Below are 21800 nucleotides of genomic sequence, written 5' to 3'. Positions count from 1 at the left end.
AAGAATGAGCTTCTCGAGTTACAATCAATCATTTTCTATGCATCTAGAGAGAAATCCAGGCTTTCCCTGCTCAAACTATTGAATCATATGTCTGAATTTATCAAAACCGGGTCAAAGAAAAGTGACGTCAGTATTCTTGAACAAGTACGTTACTGCGCGAATTGGCTTACAACGCCACAAGAAAGGGAAAAAAAAAAAAGAAATACAGCGCTGAAAGGTAGAGAAGAGAGAGGAGAAGAGAAAAAAAGACTGACATTCCCTTTAGTTTTTATATCATGGAGTTTGGAGATAGTTTCTGGCGAGAAAAAAACGCGTTTACAGCGATTTGCGCTTATAACGGTGAAAATTTCCTTGACCTGGTTTTGATAAATTCAGACATATGATTCAATAGTATGACCGGACAGGCCAAGAATGAGCTTCTCGAGTTACAATCAATCATTTTCTGTCCATCTAGAGAGAAATCCAGGCTTTCTCTGCTCATACTATTGAATCAATTGATTCAATAGTATGACCGGAAAGGCCAAGAATGAGCTTCTCGAGTTACAATCAATCATTTTCTATGCATCTAGAGAGAAATCCAGGCTTTCCCTGCTCAAACTATTGAATCATATGTCTGAATTTATCAAAACCGGGTCAAAGAAAAGTGACGTCAGTATTCTTGAACAAGTACGTTACTGCGCGAATTGGCTTACAACGCCACAAGAAAGGGAAAAAAAAAAAAGAAATACAGCGCTGAAAGGTAGAGAAGAGAGAGGAGAAGAGAAAAAAAGACTGACATTCCCTTTAGTTTTTATATCATGGAGTTTGGAGATAGTTTCTGGCGAGAAAAAAACGCGTTTACAGCGATTTGCGCTTATAACGGTGAAAATTTCCTTGACCTGGTTTTGATAAATTCAGACATATGATTCAATAGTATGACCGGACAGGCCAAGAATGAGCTTCTCGAGTTACAATCAATCATTTTCTGTCCATCTAGAGAGAAATCCAGGCTTTCTCTGCTCATACTATTGAATCAATTGATTCAATAGTATGACCGGAAAGGCCAAGAATGAGCTTCTCGAGTTACAATCAATCATTTTCTATGCATCTAGAGAGAAATCCAGGCTTTCCCTGCTCAAACTATTGAATCATATGTCTGAATTTATCAAAACCGGGTCAAAGAAAAGTGACGTCAGTATTCTTGAACAAGTACGTTACTGCGCGAATTGGCTTACAACGCCACAAGAAAGGGAAAAAAAAAAAGAAATACAGCGCTGAAAGGTAGAGAAGAGAGAGGAGAAGAGAAAAAAAGACTGACATTCCCTTTAGTTTTTATATCATGGAGTTTGGAGATAGTTTCTGGCGAGAAAAAAACGCGTTTACAGCGATTTGCGCTTATAACGGTGAAAATTTCCTTGACCTGGTTTTGATAAATTCAGACATATGATTCAATAGTATGACCGGACAGGCCAAGAATGAGCTTCTCGAGTTACAATCAATCATTTTCTGTCCATCTAGAGAGAAATCCAGGCTTTCTCTGCTCATACTATTGAATCAATTGATTCAATAGTATGACCGGAAAGGCCAAGAATGAGCTTCTCGAGTTACAATCAATCATTTTCTATGCATCTAGAGAGAAATCCAGGCTTTCCCTGCTCAAACTATTGAATCATATGTCTGAATTTATCAAAACCGGGTCAAAGAAAAGTGACGTCAGTATTCTTGAACAAGTACGTTACTGCGCGAATTGGCTTACAACGCCACAAGAAAGGGAAAAAAAAAAAAGAAATACAGCGCTGAAAGGTAGAGAAGAGAGAGGAGAAGAGAAAAAAAGACTGACATTCCCTTTAGTTTTTATATCATGGAGTTTGGAGATAGTTTCTGGCGAGAAAAAAACGCGTTTACAGCGATTTGCGCTTATAACGGTGAAAATTTCCTTGACCTGGTTTTGATAAATTCAGACATATGATTCAATAGTATGACCGGACAGGCCAAGAATGAGCTTCTCGAGTTACAATCAATCATTTTCTGTCCATCTAGAGAGAAATCCAGGCTTTCTCTGCTCATACTATTGAATCAATTGATTCAATAGTATGACCGGAAAGGCCAAGAATGAGCTTCTCGAGTTACAATCAATCATTTTCTATGCATCTAGAGAGAAATCCAGGCTTTCCCTGCTCAAACTATTGAATCATATGTCTGAATTTATCAAAACCGGGTCAAAGAAAAGTGACGTCAGTATTCTTGAACAAGTACGTTACTGCGCGAATTGGCTTACAACGCCACAAGAAAGGGAAAAAAAAAAAAAGAAATACAGCGCTGAAAGGTAGAGAAGAGAGAGGAGAAGAGAAAAAAAGACTGACATTCCCTTTAGTTTTTATATCATGGAGTTTGGAGATAGTTTCTGGCGAGAAAAAAACGCGTTTACAGCGATTTGCGCTTATAACGGTGAAAATTTCCTTGACCTGGTTTTGATAAATTCAGACATATGATTCAATAGTATGACCGGACAGGCCAAGAATGAGCTTCTCGAGTTACAATCAATCATTTTCTGTCCATCTAGAGAGAAATCCAGGCTTTCTCTGCTCATACTATTGAATCAATTGATTCAATAGTATGACCGGAAAGGCCAAGAATGAGCTTCTCGAGTTACAATCAATCATTTTCTATGCATCTAGAGAGAAATCCAGGCTTTCCCTGCTCAAACTATTGAATCATATGTCTGAATTTATCAAAACCGGGTCAAAGAAAAGTGACGTCAGTATTCTTGAACAAGTACGTTACTGCGCGAATTGGCTTACAACGCCACAAGAAAGGGAAAAAAAAAAAGAAATACAGCGCTGAAAGGTAGAGAAGAGAGAGGAGAAGAGAAAAAAAGACTGACATTCCCTTTAGTTTTTATATCATGGAGTTTGGAGATAGTTTCTGGCGAGAAAAAAACGCGTTTACAGCGATTTGCGCTTATAACGGTGAAAATTTCCTTGACCTGGTTTTGATAAATTCAGACATATGATTCAATAGTATGACCGGAAAGGCCAGGAATGAGCTTCTCGAGTTACAATCAATCATTTTCTGTCCATCTAGAGAGAAATCCAGGCTTTCTCTGCTCATACTATTGAATCAATTGATTCAATAGTATGACCGGAAAGGCCAAGAATGAGCTTCTCGAGTTACAATCAATCATTTTCTATGCATCTAGAGAGAAATCCAGGCTTTCCCTGCTCAAACTATTGAATCATATGTCTGAATTTATCAAAACCGGGTCAAAGAAAAGTGACGTCAGTATTCTTGAACAAGTACGTTACTGCGCGAATTGGCTTACAACGCCACAAGAAAGGGAAAAAAAAAAAAGAAATACAGCGCTGAAAGGTAGAGAAGAGAGAGGAGAAGAGAAAAAAAGACTGACATTCCCTTTAGTTTTTATATCATGGAGTTTGGAGATAGTTTCTGGCGAGAAAAAAACGCGTTTACAGCGATTTGCGCTTATAACGGTGAAAATTTCCTTGACCTGGTTTTGATAAATTCAGACATATGATTCAATAGTATGACCGGACAGGCCAAGAATGAGCTTCTCGAGTTACAATCAATCATTTTCTGTCCATCTAGAGAGAAATCCAGGCTTTCTCTGCTCATACTATTGAATCAATTGATTCAATAGTATGACCGGAAAGGCCAAGAATGAGCTTCTCGAGTTACAATCAATCATTTTCTATGCATCTAGAGAGAAATCCAGGCTTTCCCTGCTCAAACTATTGAATCATATGTCTGAATTTATCAAAACCGGGTCAAAGAAAAGTGACGTCAGTATTCTTGAACAAGTACGTTACTGCGCGAATTGGCTTACAACGCCACAAGAAAGGGAAAAAAAAAAAGAAATACAGCGCTGAAAGGTAGAGAAGAGAGAGGAGAAGAGAAAAAAAGACTGACATTCCCTTTAGTTTTTATATCATGGAGTTTGGAGATAGTTTCTGGCGAGAAAAAAACGCGTTTACAGCGATTTGCGCTTATAACGGTGAAAATTTCCTTGACCTGGTTTTGATAAATTCAGACATATGATTCAATAGTATGACCGGACAGGCCAAGAATGAGCTTCTCGAGTTACAATCAATCATTTTCTGTCCATCTAGAGAGAAATCCAGGCTTTCTCTGCTCATACTATTGAATCAATTGATTCAATAGTATGACCGGAAAGGCCAAGAATGAGCTTCTCGAGTTACAATCAATCATTTTCTATGCATCTAGAGAGAAATCCAGGCTTTCCCTGCTCAAACTATTGAATCATATGTCTGAATTTATCAAAACCGGGTCAAAGAAAAGTGACGTCAGTATTCTTGAACAAGTACGTTACTGCGCGAATTGGCTTACAACGCCACAAGAAAGGGAAAAAAAAAAAAGAAATACAGCGCTGAAAGGTAGAGAAGAGAGAGGAGAAGAGAAAAAAAGACTGACATTCCCTTTAGTTTTTATATCATGGAGTTTGGAGATAGTTTCTGGCGAGAAAAAAACGCGTTTACAGCGATTTGCGCTTATAACGGTGAAAATTTCCTTGACCTGGTTTTGATAAATTCAGACATATGATTCAATAGTATGACCGGAAAGGCCAGGAATGAGCTTCTCGAGTTACAATCAATCATTTTCTGTCCATCTAGAGAGAAATCCAGGCTTTCTCTGCTCATACTATTGAATCAATTGATTCAATAGTATGACCGGAAAGGCCAAGAATGAGCTTCTCGAGTTACAATCAATCATTTTCTATGCATCTAGAGAGAAATCCAGGCTTTCCCTGCTCAAACTATTGAATCATATGTCTGAATTTATCAAAACCGGGTCAAAGAAAAGTGACGTCAGTATTCTTGAACAAGTACGTTACTGCGCGAATTGGCTTACAACGCCACAAGAAAGGGAAAAAAAAAAAAGAAATACAGCGCTGAAAGGTAGAGAAGAGAGAGGAGAAGAGAAAAAAAGACTGACATTCCCTTTAGTTTTTATATCATGGAGTTTGGAGATAGTTTCTGGCGAGAAAAAAACGCGTTTACAGCGATTTGCGCTTATAACGGTGAAAATTTCCTTGACCTGGTTTTGATAAATTCAGACATATGATTCAATAGTATGACCGGACAGGCCAAGAATGAGCTTCTCGAGTTACAATCAATCATTTTCTGTCCATCTAGAGAGAAATCCAGGCTTTCTCTGCTCATACTATTGAATCAATTGATTCAATAGTATGACCGGAAAGGCCAAGAATGAGCTTCTCGAGTTACAATCAATCATTTTCTATGCATCTAGAGAGAAATCCAGGCTTTCCCTGCTCAAACTATTGAATCATATGTCTGAATTTATCAAAACCGGGTCAAAGAAAAGTGACGTCAGTATTCTTGAACAAGTACGTTACTGCGCGAATTGGCTTACAACGCCACAAGAAAGGGAAAAAAAAAAAAGAAATACAGCGCTGAAAGGTAGAGAAGAGAGAGGAGAAGAGAAAAAAAGACTGACATTCCCTTTAGTTTTTATATCATGGAGTTTGGAGATAGTTTCTGGCGAGAAAAAAACGCGTTTACAGCGATTTGCGCTTATAACGGTGAAAATTTCCTTGACCTGGTTTTGATAAATTCAGACATATGATTCAATAGTATGACCGGACAGGCCAAGAATGAGCTTCTCGAGTTACAATCAATCATTTTCTGTCCATCTAGAGAGAAATCCAGGCTTTCTCTGCTCATACTATTGAATCAATTGATTCAATAGTATGACCGGAAAGGCCAAGAATGAGCTTCTCGAGTTACAATCAATCATTTTCTATGCATCTAGAGAGAAATCCAGGCTTTCCCTGCTCAAACTATTGAATCATATGTCTGAATTTATCAAAACCGGGTCAAAGAAAAGTGACGTCAGTATTCTTGAACAAGTACGTTACTGCGCGAATTGGCTTACAACGCCACAAGAAAGGGAAAAAAAAAAAGAAATACAGCGCTGAAAGGTAGAGAAGAGAGAGGAGAAGAGAAAAAAAGACTGACATTCCCTTTAGTTTTTATATCATGGAGTTTGGAGATAGTTTCTGGCGAGAAAAAAACGCGTTTACAGCGATTTGCGCTTATAACGGTGAAAATTTCCTTGACCTGGTTTTGATAAATTCAGACATATGATTCAATAGTATGACCGGACAGGCCAAGAATGAGCTTCTCGAGTTACAATCAATCATTTTCTGTCCATCTAGAGAGAAATCCAGGCTTTCTCTGCTCATACTATTGAATCAATTGATTCAATAGTATGACCGGAAAGGCCAAGAATGAGCTTCTCGAGTTACAATCAATCATTTTCTATGCATCTAGAGAGAAATCCAGGCTTTCCCTGCTCAAACTATTGAATCATATGTCTGAATTTATCAAAACCGGGTCAAAGAAAAGTGACGTCAGTATTCTTGAACAAGTACGTTACTGCGCGAATTGGCTTACAACGCCACAAGAAAGGGAAAAAAAAAAAAAGAAATACAGCGCTGAAAGGTAGAGAAGAGAGAGGAGAAGAGAAAAAAAGACTGACATTCCCTTTAGTTTTTATATCATGGAGTTTGGAGATAGTTTCTGGCGAGAAAAAAACGCGTTTACAGCGATTTGCGCTTATAACGGTGAAAATTTCCTTGACCTGGTTTTGATAAATTCAGACATATGATTCAATAGTATGACCGGACAGGCCAAGAATGAGCTTCTCGAGTTACAATCAATCATTTTCTGTCCATCTAGAGAGAAATCCAGGCTTTCTCTGCTCATACTATTGAATCAATTGATTCAATAGTATGACCGGAAAGGCCAAGAATGAGCTTCTCGAGTTACAATCAATCATTTTCTATGCATCTAGAGAGAAATCCAGGCTTTCCCTGCTCAAACTATTGAATCATATGTCTGAATTTATCAAAACCGGGTCAAAGAAAAGTGACGTCAGTATTCTTGAACAAGTACGTTACTGCGCGAATTGGCTTACAACGCCACAAGAAAGGGAAAAAAAAAAAAGAAATACAGCGCTGAAAGGTAGAGAAGAGAGAGGAGAAGAGAAAAAAAGACTGACATTCCCTTTAGTTTTTATATCATGGAGTTTGGAGATAGTTTCTGGCGAGAAAAAAACGCGTTTACAGCGATTTGCGCTTATAACGGTGAAAATTTCCTTGACCTGGTTTTGATAAATTCAGACATATGATTCAATAGTATGACCGGACAGGCCAAGAATGAGCTTCTCGAGTTACAATCAATCATTTTCTGTCCATCTAGAGAGAAATCCAGGCTTTCTCTGCTCATACTATTGAATCAATTGATTCAATAGTATGACCGGAAAGGCCAAGAATGAGCTTCTCGAGTTACAATCAATCATTTTCTATGCATCTAGAGAGAAATCCAGGCTTTCCCTGCTCAAACTATTGAATCATATGTCTGAATTTATCAAAACCGGGTCAAAGAAAAGTGACGTCAGTATTCTTGAACAAGTACGTTACTGCGCGAATTGGCTTACAACGCCACAAGAAAGGGAAAAAAAAAAAGAAATACAGCGCTGAAAGGTAGAGAAGAGAGAGGAGAAGAGAAAAAAAGACTGACATTCCCTTTAGTTTTTATATCATGGAGTTTGGAGATAGTTTCTGGCGAGAAAAAAACGCGTTTACAGCGATTTGCGCTTATAACGGTGAAAATTTCCTTGACCTGGTTTTGATAAATTCAGACATATGATTCAATAGTATGACCGGACAGGCCAAGAATGAGCTTCTCGAGTTACAATCAATCATTTTCTGTCCATCTAGAGAGAAATCCAGGCTTTCTCTGCTCATACTATTGAATCAATTGATTCAATAGTATGACCGGAAAGGCCAAGAATGAGCTTCTCGAGTTACAATCAATCATTTTCTATGCATCTAGAGAGAAATCCAGGCTTTCCCTGCTCAAACTATTGAATCATATGTCTGAATTTATCAAAACCGGGTCAAAGAAAAGTGACGTCAGTATTCTTGAACAAGTACGTTACTGCGCGAATTGGCTTACAACGCCACAAGAAAGGGAAAAAAAAAAAGAAATACAGCGCTGAAAGGTAGAGAAGAGAGAGGAGAAGAGAAAAAAAGACTGACATTCCCTTTAGTTTTTATATCATGGAGTTTGGAGATAGTTTCTGGCGAGAAAAAAACGCGTTTACAGCGATTTGCGCTTATAACGGTGAAAATTTCCTTGACCTGGTTTTGATAAATTCAGACATATGATTCAATAGTATGACCGGACAGGCCAAGAATGAGCTTCTCGAGTTACAATCAATCATTTTCTGTCCATCTAGAGAGAAATCCAGGCTTTCTCTGCTCATACTATTGAATCAATTGATTCAATAGTATGACCGGAAAGGCCAAGAATGAGCTTCTCGAGTTACAATCAATCATTTTCTATGCATCTAGAGAGAAATCCAGGCTTTCCCTGCTCAAACTATTGAATCATATGTCTGAATTTATCAAAACCGGGTCAAAGAAAAGTGACGTCAGTATTCTTGAACAAGTACGTTACTGCGCGAATTGGCTTACAACGCCACAAGAAAGGGAAAAAAAAAAAGAAATACAGCGCTGAAAGGTAGAGAAGAGAGAGGAGAAGAGAAAAAAAGACTGACATTCCCTTTAGTTTTTATATCATGGAGTTTGGAGATAGTTTCTGGCGAGAAAAAAACGCGTTTACAGCGATTTGCGCTTATAACGGTGAAAATTTCCTTGACCTGGTTTTGATAAATTCAGACATATGATTCAATAGTATGACCGGACAGGCCAAGAATGAGCTTCTCGAGTTACAATCAATCATTTTCTGTCCATCTAGAGAGAAATCCAGGCTTTCTCTGCTCATACTATTGAATCAATTGATTCAATAGTATGACCGGAAAGGCCAAGAATGAGCTTCTCGAGTTACAATCAATCATTTTCTATGCATCTAGAGAGAAATCCAGGCTTTCCCTGCTCAAACTATTGAATCATATGTCTGAATTTATCAAAACCGGGTCAAAGAAAAGTGACGTCAGTATTCTTGAACAAGTACGTTACTGCGCGAATTGGCTTACAACGCCACAAGAAAGGGAAAAAAAAAAAAGAAATACAGCGCTGAAAGGTAGAGAAGAGAGAGGAGAAGAGAAAAAAAGACTGACATTCCCTTTAGTTTTTATATCATGGAGTTTGGAGATAGTTTCTGGCGAGAAAAAAACGCGTTTACAGCGATTTGCGCTTATAACGGTGAAAATTTCCTTGACCTGGTTTTGATAAATTCAGACATATGATTCAATAGTATGACCGGACAGGCCAAGAATGAGCTTCTCGAGTTACAATCAATCATTTTCTGTCCATCTAGAGAGAAATCCAGGCTTTCTCTGCTCATACTATTGAATCAATTGATTCAATAGTATGACCGGAAAGGCCAAGAATGAGCTTCTCGAGTTACAATCAATCATTTTCTATGCATCTAGAGAGAAATCCAGGCTTTCCCTGCTCAAACTATTGAATCATATGTCTGAATTTATCAAAACCGGGTCAAAGAAAAGTGACGTCAGTATTCTTGAACAAGTACGTTACTGCGCGAATTGGCTTACAACGCCACAAGAAAGGGAAAAAAAAAAAAGAAATACAGCGCTGAAAGGTAGAGAAGAGAGAGGAGAAGAGAAAAAAAGACTGACATTCCCTTTAGTTTTTATATCATGGAGTTTGGAGATAGTTTCTGGCGAGAAAAAAACGCGTTTACAGCGATTTGCGCTTATAACGGTGAAAATTTCCTTGACCTGGTTTTGATAAATTCAGACATATGATTCAATAGTATGACCGGACAGGCCAAGAATGAGCTTCTCGAGTTACAATCAATCATTTTCTGTCCATCTAGAGAGAAATCCAGGCTTTCTCTGCTCATACTATTGAATCAATTGATTCAATAGTATGACCGGAAAGGCCAAGAATGAGCTTCTCGAGTTACAATCAATCATTTTCTATGCATCTAGAGAGAAATCCAGGCTTTCCCTGCTCAAACTATTGAATCATATGTCTGAATTTATCAAAACCGGGTCAAAGAAAAGTGACGTCAGTATTCTTGAACAAGTACGTTACTGCGCGAATTGGCTTACAACGCCACAAGAAAGGGAAAAAAAAAAAGAAATACAGCGCTGAAAGGTAGAGAAGAGAGAGGAGAAGAGAAAAAAAGACTGACATTCCCTTTAGTTTTTATATCATGGAGTTTGGAGATAGTTTCTGGCGAGAAAAAAACGCGTTTACAGCGATTTGCGCTTATAACGGTGAAAATTTCCTTGACCTGGTTTTGATAAATTCAGACATATGATTCAATAGTATGACCGGACAGGCCAAGAATGAGCTTCTCGAGTTACAATCAATCATTTTCTGTCCATCTAGAGAGAAATCCAGGCTTTCTCTGCTCATACTATTGAATCAATTGATTCAATAGTATGACCGGAAAGGCCAAGAATGAGCTTCTCGAGTTACAATCAATCATTTTCTATGCATCTAGAGAGAAATCCAGGCTTTCCCTGCTCAAACTATTGAATCATATGTCTGAATTTATCAAAACCGGGTCAAAGAAAAGTGACGTCAGTATTCTTGAACAAGTACGTTACTGCGCGAATTGGCTTACAACGCCACAAGAAAGGGAAAAAAAAAAAGAAATACAGCGCTGAAAGGTAGAGAAGAGAGAGGAGAAGAGAAAAAAAGACTGACATTCCCTTTAGTTTTTATATCATGGAGTTTGGAGATAGTTTCTGGCGAGAAAAAAACGCGTTTACAGCGATTTGCGCTTATAACGGTGAAAATTTCCTTGACCTGGTTTTGATAAATTCAGACATATGATTCAATAGTATGACCGGACAGGCCAAGAATGAGCTTCTCGAGTTACAATCAATCATTTTCTGTCCATCTAGAGAGAAATCCAGGCTTTCTCTGCTCATACTATTGAATCAATTGATTCAATAGTATGACCGGAAAGGCCAAGAATGAGCTTCTCGAGTTACAATCAATCATTTTCTATGCATCTAGAGAGAAATCCAGGCTTTCCCTGCTCAAACTATTGAATCATATGTCTGAATTTATCAAAACCGGGTCAAAGAAAAGTGACGTCAGTATTCTTGAACAAGTACGTTACTGCGCGAATTGGCTTACAACGCCACAAGAAAGGGAAAAAAAAAAAAGAAATACAGCGCTGAAAGGTAGAGAAGAGAGAGGAGAAGAGAAAAAAAGACTGACATTCCCTTTAGTTTTTATATCATGGAGTTTGGAGATAGTTTCTGGCGAGAAAAAAACGCGTTTACAGCGATTTGCGCTTATAACGGTGAAAATTTCCTTGACCTGGTTTTGATAAATTCAGACATATGATTCAATAGTATGACCGGACAGGCCAAGAATGAGCTTCTCGAGTTACAATCAATCATTTTCTGTCCATCTAGAGAGAAATCCAGGCTTTCTCTGCTCATACTATTGAATCAATTGATTCAATAGTATGACCGGAAAGGCCAAGAATGAGCTTCTCGAGTTACAATCAATCATTTTCTATGCATCTAGAGAGAAATCCAGGCTTTCCCTGCTCAAACTATTGAATCATATGTCTGAATTTATCAAAACCGGGTCAAAGAAAAGTGACGTCAGTATTCTTGAACAAGTACGTTACTGCGCGAATTGGCTTACAACGCCACAAGAAAGGGAAAAAAAAAAAAGAAATACAGCGCTGAAAGGTAGAGAAGAGAGAGGAGAAGAGAAAAAAAGACTGACATTCCCTTTAGTTTTTATATCATGGAGTTTGGAGATAGTTTCTGGCGAGAAAAAAACGCGTTTACAGCGATTTGCGCTTATAACGGTGAAAATTTCCTTGACCTGGTTTTGATAAATTCAGACATATGATTCAATAGTATGACCGGAAAGGCCAAGAATGAGCTTCTCGAGTTACAATCAATCATTTTCTGTCCATCTAGAGAGAAATCCAGGCTTTCTCTGCTCATACTATTGAATCAATTGATTCAATAGTATGACCGGAAAGGCCAAGAATGAGCTTCTCGAGTTACAATCAATCATTTTCTATGCATCTAGAGAGAAATCCAGGCTTTCCCTGCTCAAACTATTGAATCATATGTCTGAATTTATCAAAACCGGGTCAAAGAAAAGTGACGTCAGTATTCTTGAACAAGTACGTTACTGCGCGAATTGGCTTACAACGCCACAAGAAAGGGAAAAAAAAAAAAGAAATACAGCGCTGAAAGGTAGAGAAGAGAGAGGAGAAGAGAAAAAAAGACTGACATTCCCTTTAGTTTTTATATCATGGAGTTTGGAGATAGTTTCTGGCGAGAAAAAAACGCGTTTACAGCGATTTGCGCTTATAACGGTGAAAATTTCCTTGACCTGGTTTTGATAAATTCAGACATATGATTCAATAGTATGACCGGACAGGCCAAGAATGAGCTTCTCGAGTTACAATCAATCATTTTCTGTCCATCTAGAGAGAAATCCAGGCTTTCTCTGCTCATACTATTGAATCAATTGATTCAATAGTATGACCGGAAAGGCCAAGAATGAGCTTCTCGAGTTACAATCAATCATTTTCTATGCATCTAGAGAGAAATCCAGGCTTTCCCTGCTCAAACTATTGAATCATATGTCTGAATTTATCAAAACCGGGTCAAAGAAAAGTGACGTCAGTATTCTTGAACAAGTACGTTACTGCGCGAATTGGCTTACAACGCCACAAGAAAGGGAAAAAAAAAAAAGAAATACAGCGCTGAAAGGTAGAGAAGAGAGAGGAGAAGAGAAAAAAAGACTGACATTCCCTTTAGTTTTTATATCATGGAGTTTGGAGATAGTTTCTGGCGAGAAAAAAACGCGTTTACAGCGATTTGCGCTTATAACGGTGAAAATTTCCTTGACCTGGTTTTGATAAATTCAGACATATGATTCAATAGTATGACCGGACAGGCCAAGAATGAGCTTCTCGAGTTACAATCAATCATTTTCTGTCCATCTAGAGAGAAATCCAGGCTTTCTCTGCTCATACTATTGAATCAATTGATTCAATAGTATGACCGGAAAGGCCAAGAATGAGCTTCTCGAGTTACAATCAATCATTTTCTATGCATCTAGAGAGAAATCCAGGCTTTCCCTGCTCAAACTATTGAATCATATGTCTGAATTTATCAAAACCGGGTCAAAGAAAAGTGACGTCAGTATTCTTGAACAAGTACGTTACTGCGCGAATTGGCTTACAACGCCACAAGAAAGGGAAAAAAAAAAAAGAAATACAGCGCTGAAAGGTAGAGAAGAGAGAGGAGAAGAGAAAAAAAGACTGACATTCCCTTTAGTTTTTATATCATGGAGTTTGGAGATAGTTTCTGGCGAGAAAAAAACGCGTTTACAGCGATTTGCGCTTATAACGGTGAAAATTTCCTTGACCTGGTTTTGATAAATTCAGACATATGATTCAATAGTATGACCGGACAGGCCAAGAATGAGCTTCTCGAGTTACAATCAATCATTTTCTGTCCATCTAGAGAGAAATCCAGGCTTTCTCTGCTCATACTATTGAATCAATTGATTCAATAGTATGACCGGAAAGGCCAAGAATGAGCTTCTCGAGTTACAATCAATCATTTTCTATGCATCTAGAGAGAAATCCAGGCTTTCCCTGCTCAAACTATTGAATCATATGTCTGAATTTATCAAAACCGGGTCAAAGAAAAGTGACGTCAGTATTCTTGAACAAGTACGTTACTGCGCGAATTGGCTTACAACGCCACAAGAAAGGGAAAAAAAAAAAGAAATACAGCGCTGAAAGGTAGAGAAGAGAGAGGAGAAGAGAAAAAAAAGACTGACATTCCCTTTAGTTTTTATATCATGGAGTTTGGAGATAGTTTCTGGCGAGAAAAAAACGCGTTTACAGCGATTTGCGCTTATAACGGTGAAAATTTCCTTGACCTGGTTTTGATAAATTCAGACATATGATTCAATAGTATGACCGGACAGGCCAAGAATGAGCTTCTCGAGTTACAATCAATCATTTTCTGTCCATCTAGAGAGAAATCCAGGCTTTCTCTGCTCATACTATTGAATCAATTGATTCAATAGTATGACCGGAAAGGCCAAGAATGAGCTTCTCGAGTTACAATCAATCATTTTCTATGCATCTAGAGAGAAATCCAGGCTTTCCCTGCTCAAACTATTGAATCATATGTCTGAATTTATCAAAACCGGGTCAAAGAAAAGTGACGTCAGTATTCTTGAACAAGTACGTTACTGCGCGAATTGGCTTACAACGCCACAAGAAAGGGAAAAAAAAAAAAGAAATACAGCGCTGAAAGGTAGAGAAGAGAGAGGAGAAGAGAAAAAAAGACTGACATTCCCTTTAGTTTTTATATCATGGAGTTTGGAGATAGTTTCTGGCGAGAAAAAAACGCGTTTACAGCGATTTGCGCTTATAACGGTGAAAATTTCCTTGACCTGGTTTTGATAAATTCAGACATATGATTCAATAGTATGACCGGACAGGCCAAGAATGAGCTTCTCGAGTTACAATCAATCATTTTCTGTCCATCTAGAGAGAAATCCAGGCTTTCTCTGCTCATACTATTGAATCAATTGATTCAATAGTATGACCGGAAAGGCCAAGAATGAGCTTCTCGAGTTACAATCAATCATTTTCTATGCATCTAGAGAGAAATCCAGGCTTTCCCTGCTCAAACTATTGAATCATATGTCTGAATTTATCAAAACCGGGTCAAAGAAAAGTGACGTCAGTATTCTTGAACAAGTACGTTACTGCGCGAATTGGCTTACAACGCCACAAGAAAGGGAAAAAAAAAAAGAAATACAGCGCTGAAAGGTAGAGAAGAGAGAGGAGAAGAGAAAAAAAGACTGACATTCCCTTTAGTTTTTATATCATGGAGTTTGGAGATAGTTTCTGGCGAGAAAAAAACGCGTTTACAGCGATTTGCGCTTATAACGGTGAAAATTTCCTTGACCTGGTTTTGATAAATTCAGACATATGATTCAATAGTATGACCGGACAGGCCAAGAATGAGCTTCTCGAGTTACAATCAATCATTTTCTGTCCATCTAGAGAGAAATCCAGGCTTTCTCTGCTCATACTATTGAATCAATTGATTCAATAGTATGACCGGAAAGGCCAAGAATGAGCTTCTCGAGTTACAATCAATCATTTTCTATGCATCTAGAGAGAAATCCAGGCTTTCCCTGCTCAAACTATTGAATCATATGTCTGAATTTATCAAAACCGGGTCAAAGAAAAGTGACGTCAGTATTCTTGAACAAGTACGTTACTGCGCGAATTGGCTTACAACGCCACAAGAAAGGGAAAAAAAAAAAAGAAATACAGCGCTGAAAGGTAGAGAAGAGAGAGGAGAAGAGAAAAAAAGACTGACATTCCCTTTAGTTTTTATATCATGGAGTTTGGAGATAGTTTCTGGCGAGAAAAAAACGCGTTTACAGCGATTTGCGCTTATAACGGTGAAAATTTCCTTGACCTGGTTTTGATAAATTCAGACATATGATTCAATAGTATGACCGGACAGGCCAAGAATGAGCTTCTCGAGTTACAATCAATCATTTTCTGTCCATCTAGAGAGAAATCCAGGCTTTCTCTGCTCATACTATTGAATCAATTGATTCAATAGTATGACCGGAAAGGCCAAGAATGAGCTTCTCGAGTTACAATCAATCATTTTCTATGCATCTAGAGAGAAATCCAGGCTTTCCCTGCTCAAACTATTGAATCATATGTCTGAATTTATCAAAACCGGGTCAAAGAAAAGTGACGTCAGTATTCTTGAACAAGTACGTTACTGCGCGAATTGGCTTACAACGCCACAAGAAAGGGAAAAAAAAAAAAGAAATACAGCGCTGAAAGGTAGAGAAGAGAGAGGAGAAGAGAAAAAAAAGACTGACATTCCCTTTAGTTTTTATATCATGGAGTTTGGAGATAGTTTCTGGCGAGAAAAAAACGCGTTTACAGCGATTTGCGCTTATAACGGTGAAAATTTCCTTGACCTGGTTTTGATAAATTCAGACATATGATTCAATAGTATGACCGGACAGGCCAAGAATGAGCTTCTCGAGTTACAATCAATCATTTTCTGTCCATCTAGAGAGAAATCCAGGCTTTCTCTGCTCATACTATTGAATCAATTGATTCAATAGTATGACCGGAAAGGCCAAGAATGAGCTTCTCGAGTTACAATCAATCATTTTCTATGCATCTAGAGAGAAATCCAGGCTTTCCCTGCTCAAACTATTGAATCATATGTCTGAATTTATCAAAACCGGGTCAAAGAAAAGTGACGTCAGTATTCTTGAACAAGTACGTTACTGCGCGAATTGGCTTACAACGCCACAAGAAAGGGAAAAAAAAAAAGAAATACAGCGCTGAAAGGTAGAGAAGAGAGAGGAGAAGAGAAAAAAAGACTGACATTCCCTTTAGTTTTTATATCATGGAGTTTGGAGATAGTTTCTGGCGAGAAAAAAACGCGTTTACAGCGATTTGCGCTTATAACGGTGAAAATTTCCTTGACCTGGTTTTGATAAATTCAGACATATGATTCAATAGTATGACCGGACAGGCCAAGAATGAGCTTCTCGAGTTACAATCAATCATTTTCTGTCCATCTAGAGAGAAATCCAGGCTTTCTCTGCTCATACTATTGAATCAATTGATTCAATAGTATGACCGGAAAGGCCAAGAATGAGCTTCTCGAGTTACAATCAATCATTTTCTATGCATCTAGAGAGAAATCCAGGCTTTCCCTGCTCAAACTATTGAATCATATGTCTGAATTTATCAAAACCGGGTCAAAGAAAAGTGACGTCAGTATTCTTGAACAAGTACGTTACTGCGCGAATTGGCTTACAACGCCACAAGAAAGGGAAAAAAAAAAAGAAATACAGCGCTGAAAGGTAGAGAAGAGAGAGGAGAAGAGAAAAAAAGACTGACATTCCCTTTAGTTTTTATATCATGGAGTTTGGAGATAGTTTCTGGCGAGAAAAAAACGCGTTTACAGCGATTTGCGCTTATAACGGTGAAAATTTCCTTGACCTGGTTTTGATAAATTCAGACATATGATTCAATAGTATGACCGGACAGGCCAAGAATGAGCTTCTCGAGTTACAATCAATCATTTTCTGTCCATCTAGAGAGAAATCCAGGCTTTCTCTGCTCATACTATTGAATCAATTGATTCAATAGTATGACCGGAAAGGCCAAGAATGAGCTTCTCGAGTTACAATCAATCATTTTCTATGCATCTAGAGAGAAATCCAGGCTTTCCCTGCTCAAACTATTGAATCATATGTCTGAATTTATCAAAACCGGGTCAAAGAAAAGTGACGTCAGTATTCTTGAACAAGTACGTTACTGCGCGAATTGGCTTACAACGCCACAAGAAAGGGAAAAAAAAAAAAGAAATACAGCGCTGAAAGGTAGAGAAGAGAGAGGAGAAGAGAAAAAAAGACTGACATTCCCTTTAGTTTTTATATCATGGAGTTTGGAGATAGTTTCTGGCGAGAAAAAAACGCGTTTACAGCGATTTGCGCTTATAACGGTGAAAATTTCCTTGACCTGGTTTTGATAAATTCAGACATATGATTCAATAGTATGACCGGACAGGCCAAGAATGAGCTTCTCGAGTTACAATCAATCATTTTCTGTCCATCTAGAGAGAAATCCAGGCTTTCTCTGCTCATACTATTGAATCAATTGATTCAATAGTATGACCGGAAAGGCCAAGAATGAGCTTCTCGAGTTACAATCAATCATTTTCTATGCATCTAGAGAGAAATCCAGGCTTTCCCTGCTCAAACTATTGAATCATATGTCTGAATTTATCAAAACCGGGTCAAAGAAAAGTGACGTCAGTATTCTTGAACAAGTACGTTACTGCGCGAATTGGCTTACAACGCCACAAGAAAGGGAAAAAAAAAAAAGAAATACAGCGCTGAAAGGTAGAGAAGAGAGAGGAGAAGAGAAAAAAAAGACTGACATTCCCTTTAGTTTTTATATCATGGAGTTTGGAGATAGTTTCTGGCGAGAAAAAAACGCGTTTACAGCGATTTGCGCTTATAACGGTGAAAATTTCCTTGACCTGGTTTTGATAAATTCAGACATATGATTCAATAGTATGACCGGACAGGCCAAGAATGAGCTTCTCGAGTTACAATCAATCATTTTCTGTCCATCTAGAGAGAAATCCAGGCTTTCTCTGCTCATACTATTGAATCAATTGATTCAATAGTATGACCGGAAAGGCCAAGAATGAGCTTCTCGAGTTACAATCAATCATTTTCTATGCATCTAGAGAGAAATCCAGGCTTTCCCTGCTCAAACTATTGAATCATATGTCTGAATTTATCAAAACCGGGTCAAAGAAAAGTGACGTCAGTATTCTTGAACAAGTACGTTACTGCGCGAATTGGCTTACAACGCCACAAGAAAGGGAAAAAAAAAAAAGAAATACAGCGCTGAAAGGTAGAGAAGAGAGAGGAGAAGAGAAAAAAAGACTGACATTCCCTTTAGTTTTTATATCATGGAGTTTGGAGATAGTTTCTGGCGAGAAAAAAACGCGTTTACAGCGATTTGCGCTTATAACGGTGAAAATTTCCTTGACCTGGTTTTGATAAATTCAGACATATGATTCAATAGTATGACCGGACAGGCCAAGAATGAGCTTCTCGAGTTACAATCAATCATTTTCTGTCCATCTAGAGAGAAATCCAGGCTTTCTCTGCTCATACTATTGAATCAATTGATTCAATAGTATGACCGGAAAGGCCAAGAATGAGCTTCTCGAGTTACAATCAATCATTTTCTATGCATCTAGAGAGAAATCCAGGCTTTCCCTGCTCAAACTATTGAATCATATGTCTGAATTTATCAAAACCGGGTCAAAGAAAAGTGACGTCAGTATTCTTGAACAAGTACGTTACTGCGCGAATTGGCTTACAACGCCACAAGAAAGGGAAAAAAAAAAAGAAATACAGCGCTGAAAGGTAGAGAAGAGAGAGGAGAAGAGAAAAAAAGACTGACATTCCCTTTAGTTTTTATATCATGGAGTTTGGAGATAGTTTCTGGCGAGAAAAAAACGCGTTTACAGCGATTTGCGCTTATAACGGTGAAAATTTCCTTGACCTGGTTTTGATAAATTCAGACATATGATTCAATAGTATGACCGGACAGGCCAAGAATGAGCTTCTCGAGTTACAATCAATCATTTTCTGTCCATCTAGAGAGAAATCCAGGCTTTCTCTGCTCATACTATTGAATCAATTGATTCAATAGTATGACCGGAAAGGCCAAGAATGAGCTTCTCGAGTTACAATCAATCATTTTCTATGCATCTAGAGAGAAATCCAGGCTTTCCCTGCTCAAACTATTGAATCATATGTCTGAATTTATCAAAACCGGGTCAAAGAAAAGTGACGTCAGTATTCTTGAACAAGTACGTTACTGCGCGAATTGGCTTACAACGCCACAAGAAAGGGAAAAAAAAAAAAAGAAATACAGCGCTGAAAGGTAGAGAAGAGAGAGGAGAAGAGAAAAAAAGACTGACATTCCCTTTAGTTTTTATATCATGGAGTTTGGAGATAGTTTCTGGCGAGAAAAAAACGCGTTTACAGCGATTTGCGCTTATAACGGTGAAAATTTCCTTGACCTGGTTTTGATAAATTCAGACATATGATTCAATAGTATGACCGGACAGGCCAAGAATGAGCTTCTCGAGTTACAATCAATCATTTTCTGTCCATCTAGAGAGAAATCCAGGCTTTCTCTGCTCATACTATTGAATCAATTGATTCAATAGTATGACCGGAAAGGCCAAGAATGAGCTTCTCGAGTTACAATCAATCATTTTCTATGCATCTAGAGAGAAATCCAGGCTTTCCCTGCTCAAACTATTGAATCATATGTCTGAATTTATCAAAACCGGGTCAAAGAAAAGTGACGTCAGTATTCTTGAACAAGTACGTTACTGCGCGAATTGGCTTACAACGCCACAAGAAAGGGAAAAAAAAAAAGAAATACAGCGCTGAAAGGTAGAGAAGAGAGAGGAGAAGAGAAAAAAAGACTGACATTCCCTTTAGTTTTTATATCATGGAGTTTGGAGATAGTTTCTGGCGAGAAAAAAACGCGTTTACAGCGATTTGCGCTTATAACGGTGAAAATTTCCTTGACCTGGTTTTGATAAATTCAGACATATGATTCAATAGTATGACCGGACAGGCCAAGAATGAGCTTCTCGAGTTACAATCAATCATTTTCTGTCCATCTAGAGAGAAATCCAGGCTTTCTCTGCTCATACTATTGAATCAATTGATTCAATAGTATGACCGGAAAGGCCAAGAATGAGCTTCTCGAGTTACAATCAATCATTTTCTATGCATCTAGAGAGAAATCCAGGCTTTCCCTGCTCAAACTATTGAATCATATGTCTGAATTTATCAAAACCGGGTCAAAGAAAAGTGACGTCAGTATTCTTGAACAAGTACGTTACTGCGCGAATTGGCTTACAACGCCACAAGAAAGGGGAAAAAAAAAAAGAAATACAGCGCTGAAAGGTAGAGAAGAGAGAGGAGAAGAGAAAAAAAGACTGACATTCCCTTTAGTTTTTATATCATGGAGTTTGGAGATAGTTTCTGGCGAGAAAAAAACGCGTTTACAGCGATTTGCGCTTATAACGGTGAAAATTTCCTTGACCTGGTTTTGATAAATTCAGACATATGATTCAATAGTATGACCGGACAGGCCAAGAATGAGCTTCTCGAGTTACAATCAATCATTTTCTGTCCATCTAGAGAGAAATCCAGGCTTTCTCTGCTCATACTATTGAATCAATTGATTCAATAGTATGACCGGAAAGGCCAAGAATGAGCTTCTCGAGTTACAATCAATCATTTTCTATGCATCTAGAGAGAAATCCAGGCTTTCCCTGCTCAAACTATTGAATCATATGTCTGAATTTATCAAAACCGGGTCAAAGAAAAGTGACGTCAGTATTCTTGAACAAGTACGTTACTGCGCGAATTGGCTTACAACGCCACAAGAAAGGGAAAAAAAAAAAAGAAATACAGCGCTGAAAGGTAGAGAAGAGAGAGGAGAAGAGAAAAAAAGACTGACATTCCCTTTAGTTTTTATATCATGGAGTTTGGAGATAGTTTCTGGCGAGAAAAAAACGCGTTTACAGCGATTTGCGCTTATAACGGTGAAAATTTCCTTGACCTGGTTTTGATAAATTCAGACATATGATTCAATAGTATGACCGGACAGGCCAAGAATGAGCTTCTCGAGTTACAATCAATCATTTTCTGTCCATCTAGAGAGAAATCCAGGCTTTCTCTGCTCATACTATTGAATCAATTGATTCAATAGTATGACCGGAAAGGCCAAGAATGAGCTTCTCGAGTTACAATCAATCATTTTCTATGCATCTAGAGAGAAATCCAGGCTTTCCCTGCTCAAACTATTGAATCATATGTCTGAATTTATCAAAACCGGGTCAAAGAAAAGTGACGTCAGTATTCTTGAACAAGTACGTTACTGCGCGAATTGGCTTACAACGCCACAAGAAAGGGAAAAAAAAAAAAGAAATACAGCGCTGAAAGGTAGAGAAGAGAGAGGAGAAGAGAAAAAAAGACTGACATTCCCTTTAGTTTTTATATCATGGAGTTTGGAGATAGTTTCTGGCGAGAAAAAAACGCGTTTACAGCGATTTGCGCTTATAACGGTGAAAATTTCCTTGACCTGGTTTTGATAAATTCAGACATATGATTCAATAGTATGACCGGACAGGCC

The sequence above is a fragment of the Oculina patagonica genome, chromosome 2 (genome assembly GCF_052425735.1).
Source record: "Oculina patagonica isolate OP01 chromosome 2, crgOcupat, whole genome shotgun sequence".
NCBI lineage: Eukaryota > Metazoa > Cnidaria > Anthozoa > Scleractinia > Oculinidae > Oculina > Oculina patagonica.
This window is presented reverse-complemented; position numbering follows the sequence as displayed.